The 7,300-nt window shown below is 32.2% G+C and overlaps 1 long non-coding RNA gene across 1 annotated transcript in view; it reads left to right on the forward strand.

Annotated features, from left to right (window-relative positions):
• LOC139425599 (uncharacterized) overlaps positions 1-5,346 on the forward strand; it is a 46,252-nt gene extending 40,906 nt beyond the window's left edge. The window contains exon 2 of the long non-coding RNA XR_011636796.1: positions 5,178-5,346. This is a non-coding gene — a long non-coding RNA (uncharacterized lncRNA). The remainder of the gene's footprint in view (positions 1-5,177) is intronic.
• Positions 5,347-7,300: the final 1,954 nt, after the last annotated feature.

Consider the following 7,300-nt stretch of genomic DNA (forward strand, 5'->3'; position numbering starts at 1 on the left):
AGTAAAAAATGCCAAATTATATATATATTATTGTTGCTATGCTTAAACGTGCAGAGTTTAGTTATTACAATCATTTAATCCAGCCATTATAACGTCTGCAGTGACGATGAAGTTCGTTCCAGCATAAATGGCAATTCAGGCTGGTGGCGAATTTGATATAGTAAAATATAATCTATCAACATCCTTCCTTGGTTTGATAATATCTGGGTAAAAATTATATTACTGTATATTACGATATCAAAAAGGACTAAACTCAAACAAAATTATTTCGGTCACATAACATGTTATTTAATATCTATTCTAATTATCTCATAGGAGAAGGACTTGTTTGAAGAAAAAAAATAGAGCGTTACTTTTTTCGAGCATATGATAAATATGAAAAGTGTAAAAAGTGAAACATGCAATTTATGCTTATTACCGGTAGTGGAATATATCAAAATTTAACGAAAATATATCATTCAGAAAACCCATCCAAACTGTAATCTAGATTTGATTCCTACTCTTATCTTTATGATAAGGTATCCCTAAATACATTTGGACATAATAAACTACGCCATTAAGCATGCTTTTACGACTACGTTCCTCTGCATAAAACTACTCTCCGCTATGCTCCGGAAGAAGGAAGAGATGGACATAACACATCCTTACAAGAGACCCGGCATCACGCTATGTCGTTATGAGGAACAATAAAGTTCATAAAATGAAAGGGATTTAGGAAGGATCATCTCGTTACAGCGCACTTTCCCCTCCAATGAAATGCTTCCTCCCCTCTCGAGATTAGCGAACTTGACCGAAATTGAATCGTGAGTGTTTGATAGGGGAGCATCTGCCAGAAACAAAAGAACGTGTTAACGGGCATCATAATCGAGCAGCAATTGTTAGGGAAAGGATTATAGTCTTGAAAAATCATACACCGAAAAGAAACATAGCTAACAGGCAAAAGAAGCAAAGGAGTTATTAAAGAAATATATGATGTTCCAGGAATCCATGTTAAGAAAAACAACATGGGTGCACCCAGGAAGTATTTCCTCGTCATTAAGGAACTGATACACGGAATTGAAAGAAACATATTTTACGTTTTATTAAGTAACAATTGGAAAACGGAATTCTTTTGGTAAGAGCGGAATTGAGGTAAATGATTCAGTGCAGGGGCGATGAAGTGTTTGACGCTGAGATTTATTTAGTGGATTCTTCAACCTTGCTGTGTTCAGAAATTAACAATATAAGGTGTTCTAGGAATCCATATTCAGAAAAACAACATGGGTGCACCTAGGAAGTATTTCCTCGTCATTAAGGAACTGATACACAGAATTGAAAGAAACATATTTTACGTTTTATTAAGTAACAATTGGAAAACGGAATTCTTTTGGTAAGAGCGGAATTGAGGTAAATGATTCAGTGCAGGGGCGATGAAGTGTTTGACGCTGAGATTTATTCAATGGATTCTTCAACCTTGCTGTGTTCAGAAATTAACAATATAAGGTGTTCTAGGAATCCATATTCAGAAAAACAACATGGGTGCACCCAGGAAGTATTTCCTCGTCATTAAGGAACTGATACACAGAATTGAAAGAAACATATTTTACGTTTTATTAAGTAACAATTGGAAAACGGAATTCTTTTGGTAAGAGCAGAATTGAAGTAAATGATTCAGTGCAGGGGCGATGAATTGTTTGACGCTGAGATTTATTCAGTGGATTCTTCAACCTTGCTGTGTTCAGAAGTTAACAAATTAACGAACTTGAAGATCGGATTGTTATTGAAGTATTGACCCTCCAAATGTTAGTATTTGCTTCATTTTCAAACATTCAGCAAAAGATTTTCCTGCATCAAAAATTGTTTACTTTTAGTGAAGAAAGTGAGGCATTGGAGGAAATTTTCAGAGCAATTTTGCTACGGTCCCTATGTTTGGATGAAAGGGTTAGGCCTGCGGTTCACAATCTGGATTTTTTTTTTTAAAGAAATTTCAAAAGTAGCGCCTGTTTTTTTCCAGGTAAAATAAAAAAAGTAGAGCTATCTGTAACTTTCGGAAAAAGTGAAATTGAGGTAAATGATTTAGTGCATACGGATGAAGTGTTTGATTTCGAAATTTATTCAGTGAATTGAATTGTTGTGTTCTGTTCGGAACTTAACAAATGCTTGAATGATTGACCTTATTGTTGCAGAAGTATCAATCCTTCAAGAGTTAGTCGTAGCTTTATTTTCAAGGAAGATTTTCCTGCATTAAAAATTGTTTACTTCTACCGGAAATGTGAAGCATTGAAGGATATTTTCAGTGCAATTTTTCTAGAGGTCCTCTGTTTGGAAGAAAGGGTTAAACCTGCGATTCTTAATCTTAGGATTTTAAGGAATTTCTAGAGAAGTTCTTGTTATTTTTAGGCAAACTAAAAAAAGTAGTATATCTCTTATCACTCCACATTTAACAATAAATACAAAACTGAAAGTCCCGCAGTGGACTGATCGTTAAGATACGGTTCCCAGCAGATCACCGAAGTCACGCATCACTGACTGCGGTCAGCGTCTTGGTGGGTGACCACTTGGATCAGTCTGCGTAGGGACCGAGGGTGTGGGGTATGGGTCCTCCTTAAACTGTTCTACCGTTAAAAGCTCGACTTCGTGTGCAGGTCATCGGGGGTGCCCTCCCCTCTGCGGAGGATCAAAATTGTGATGGCATGTCTTCGGATCATCCTCAGGGATGCTTCCTAGACCGTCGCCAATAGGCCATTGTGAAGCTCTAGTGCGACGTAAATTAACTACAGCAGCAACAAAACTGAAAAGTTAATTTAACTGAATCGATAGCTTCAATGCCCTCGTGATAAAATTACCAAATGTTTCCACATTTACCACATTTTATTGCATATTATAAAACCATATACTATTATTAATTTTACCAAAATCATTACAATAGCGCTTTTGTAAAAATTACCAAGCTTTTTGGTGTCACTGTAAATTACTGTTTTGGTGTAAATTACCAAGCCCATAGAATCTGAAGCAGGGTAAATTTTACCACATTCTGGTATTTTTGACTATACTTTTTTCTCAGTGCGGACCGAGTAAAACAAAAGGTACCATGGAAGATTGATCCATTCCATGATACATTCTAGAACCAGAATACCTGATAATTAAAAAACTAGCGAACAGTCGTATTATATTAAGCAAAATCCTTATGGATCTTATAACAAAATCTTTACTCTCTATTACATATATACCGGATCAAGTGAAATAATCTTATCTAAGAATCTTTTTGTAAACTCCGAATGAGCAGTTTTCCTATAATAAAAAGATGAATTTTAATTAAGTTTTATATGCGATTGTATCAACATTATTTTAATGCTTGTTAACCCTTTGACGCAGAATTTTATTTAAACTTATTTTTCATACTTTTTTTTTATTATTTTGTATTGATTTAGGCCAAAGTAAGTGAAAAATATTATATTTAGCATTTTAATAATTTATGGTAATGAAATACAGCCTGAAACATTGGTGTCTTTTTCTGCGTTAAAGGTAAAATCCACAAAACACGGCTCTCTCCCAAAACAATAATTTTTCAAATTTTCACTTATTTGCAGATATTTGGATTTAAGAGAAACAGTTATTCATCATTGAAATTTCTTTTATTACAAAATCAATTATTAATAAAATTTCGATTTTCAAACTACATTTTTTGAATTTTATATTTTAGTACGAATACAGTTCTAATAGTGTAACAGATTTTTTTAGTAAATATTAGACTGTTTTTTAAAAGTAAAAATTGCCAAATTATATTTTTGCTTGTAAATCAGAGGGTCAGAAAAAATATGTATGTAAAAGGGACCCCTGTGTCCGATCTGCATCAAAGGGTTAAATGAGCTACATTTTTTTTAGTTTTTTGGCAAATTGAGGAAAATAAAAAACTCGTAAGAATGAACCAATCTCGACAACATTAATCCTTTCGTGGATTGTATTTTATTCGAATAAGGGTTGCATCCAGAATTATTAAAAATAATAACAATAATAATAATTTATTTTTTTCAATGAGTTTTCTCAGAGAACATAAAATGAGCGATATTCTGTTTTTAAAAAAAAAGGAAACTCAACAGGTTTAGTTGTTATATTTCCTCTGATAACCACAACAATTTTTCTTTAAAAATATTGCTTTTAAATTTTTCTTAGAAGACAAATTGAATTTCTCGGGAACTTCGATGTTTTTACGAAAAGACTGTAATTAACTCTCAGTGCTGTAAAAATCTAATTACGGATAAAGGAACTGTAATCAAATCGGAGAGATTGGAGGTTAAAGGTTCTCCATTCCAACTTATGAGTTTATTCGGTTACGGTTTATTGGTTTATTTTATGAACGAGCAGTTGACGCTTAGATTTTGAATATTGAAGGCAGTCCATTTTACTAAGATACTTTTAAGTAAAAAGTATTGAAGGATCAAAACCAAAAATAACTATATTAAATACATGTTCAGAAAAAAAATGCTTCAACATCGATCCATCATATGGTGTAAATTTATTGCACCATGAACATATCATTGAACCATATTGTGGTTCAAGAAGACCACGTAGACGAACTAATTTCACCAATAGTAGGCATGGCTCAACTCCGAATCCAATTAATATACGGTATTTATTTGTTTTCTTTTCGAAAATTGAGGGAACTAGAAGAAAAGGGAAACCAGCTACAAGATGGTTGGATAGTGTTGAGAAGGACTTAAAATTGTTGTAAATAAACAGGTGGAAAAATCTAGCTCAAAGACAGCTAATTGAGAAAGCCTTGGCCTGCACTAGGCTGTAGTGCTGACGAAGAAGAAGATTTATTTGTTTATTCTAATGATTTACTGGTAAAATAACGATTAATAACTTCAATACCTATTTTTTTTAAGAAAAAAAATTAGACAATGTTAGCAGAAATAAGAGTGTGAAATGATCATAATGAATCAGAGAAAAAAATATAAGGTTGGAAGTTTACCTAAATGTATGATATTAATTTATTATACACAAATTTAAAACTTGTGTATAATAAATGAATATCATGTGGGGGAGGGATGATATTCATTTGTTATAAACAAATTTAAAACTTTTAAATTGCGATCCTTGGCACTTGAATTGATTGCTATTTTTTCCTTTTAGTGGTTTGTACTTAATGCTTAAACCTAATTCTTATTCACAATAAAACGTCTCATATTTTTCAGGAGTTCCCTTGTCTTCTACATTGGGTTCAAAATTAATAGAATACGAAGTTGAACTTTGATACAGAATTTGGTCTTCTGTTCAACGCAGATTATGAAGAAAAAAAATTTAAAAAATGGCAAATTGTGCAGCTTTAGTTGGATGTAAATAAAGCAAAGTACTAAAAACTAATATACTGTGTCTTTTTCATATTGATAAAGTTTTATATTAATGTCACTAAGAAACACCTTTTTTGTTGCATTTATGAAAATATTTGACCGTACCTAATTCGGTTTTGGGGATTTCAAATTTGAAATTAGTTTTACTTCTAAAGCTAAAGATTTTTTTTAAAATGAAATTTTTAGTCTATATTTTGCCGAAATGTGCAAGTTTAAAAACGTTATATATAGCAGGGAGCCGTGCAAATGTTGCGATCATCAGGATTAAAATGGCACAGGGATCCATACCCTACGTGGTTAAGAGTGCTTACAGGTTTTGAGCTATTCAAAAGCACACGAAAAATCAGTTCATAAAAAATAGCACTCCTAGCGACGTATGAGGACATTTCCGGGAGTGGTTTTCTATGCAATTTTAATCCTGATGATATGTTCTAACTCCCCAAGAAGTTTGTCGCAACATTTATGCAACCCCTGTTTTATACACATAAGGTTTTTAAACTCGTACATTTCGTCCAAAAATGTCAGCTTAAAAAATAATTATAGATTGGAGAAGGAAATCGATTTCATAATTGTAATCAGTGACGTAAAAATTCCTCACACTATTGTATTCCTCACACTATTGTACTCCTCACACTATTGTATTGATATATTTTGATTTGGCTGTATTGATACAATATTAGAAAGCACTCTTTTTTGTGGATATAACCGTGTGAGCTGATGAAGAGGCTATATCTTTTTTTCTTTATTTTGTTTTCTGAAATTTTAATGTTTTTTTTGAGAATACATAGAAAAAATTTTTAAATGTTAATTAAAATTTTTTTATTTTTATAATTTTTTATCTTCTCTTTTCATCTTTAGGNATTTTCCTTCTTCTCTTTTAGTTAATCTTTATTATTTTCCATGTTTTCTCAATATATATATATATATATATATATATATATATATATATACAATCTTTCCTTGTAGAGGAAGACTTCTGGATGAGTCAGTCACAGAAGAAAGTAAAACGAAATTTGTAGAGATCAACCTTGACGGAATTATGATTGCAAATTAGTTTGTAGCGTGTTAAGAAAACACTCATAAAACAGATTTACAGCAACTGACTCCTGGTGCATCTCGTAAAAAGAAGCAATTTTAAAATTAATCATTAAGCATCTGGCAACAGGATACTTAACCGTTAGAGTGAATAAACTTCAAAGAAGAAACAGAAGGTCATTTGGAATCATCAGAGACAATACAAATGGACCCGTATGCTTGCCCGCAGGCGTCGTATCATCCATTTTTAGGTATAATAATGACGCCTAGTCAGCAAGGAGTTATGAAACTAATCAAATGCACCGGAAAAGTACAGGCAGTAGCGGAGATGCTTTATTTCATTTAAGTTTAGAATGAATCTTTGTATTTTTATGATACTTCTATTACGAAGAGAAAGTTGTAACGGCGATGGGTCATTAGAGATGAGTAATTTTTTCTTCTTTCCGTTCCCGACCCATTGTCTTGTCGAGATGGTTTTTTTGAATCCGTTAAGAGAAAGTGTAAAAAAATTCTTCCCTGTGATGATACAATTACATTACTGTATTTTCCAGCACTACATAATCATGATTATTTTACTGGAAACTACTATATTTTCGGAAGATGAATTATATTTTTATTTTTATTGTTCTTCTGGTGTTATTGAACAAGATGATTAGACGAAGGTGATCCTAAAATGTATAAGGTTGAAAAACTGATCATGGGCAACATTTGTTTGAAAACAGAAAGAAGCATTGATGACCTAACAATAAGAATAACAACAAAAACTATATCAGTGTTAACTATAATTATTATTAACTATTAGTTTGTTTATTTAGGAGGGTGAATACATCGTTGAGAGTGAATCGTGCTGCACACTAATGGACAGTCTATAATATAGAGCTGTGACAAATTTTCTTTTATAAAAATTTAATATAAAATTGATGAAGCTCTAA

This window comes from Parasteatoda tepidariorum, chromosome 5, assembly GCF_043381705.1.
Source record: "Parasteatoda tepidariorum isolate YZ-2023 chromosome 5, CAS_Ptep_4.0, whole genome shotgun sequence".
Taxonomy (NCBI): Eukaryota; Metazoa; Arthropoda; class Arachnida; order Araneae; family Theridiidae; genus Parasteatoda; species Parasteatoda tepidariorum.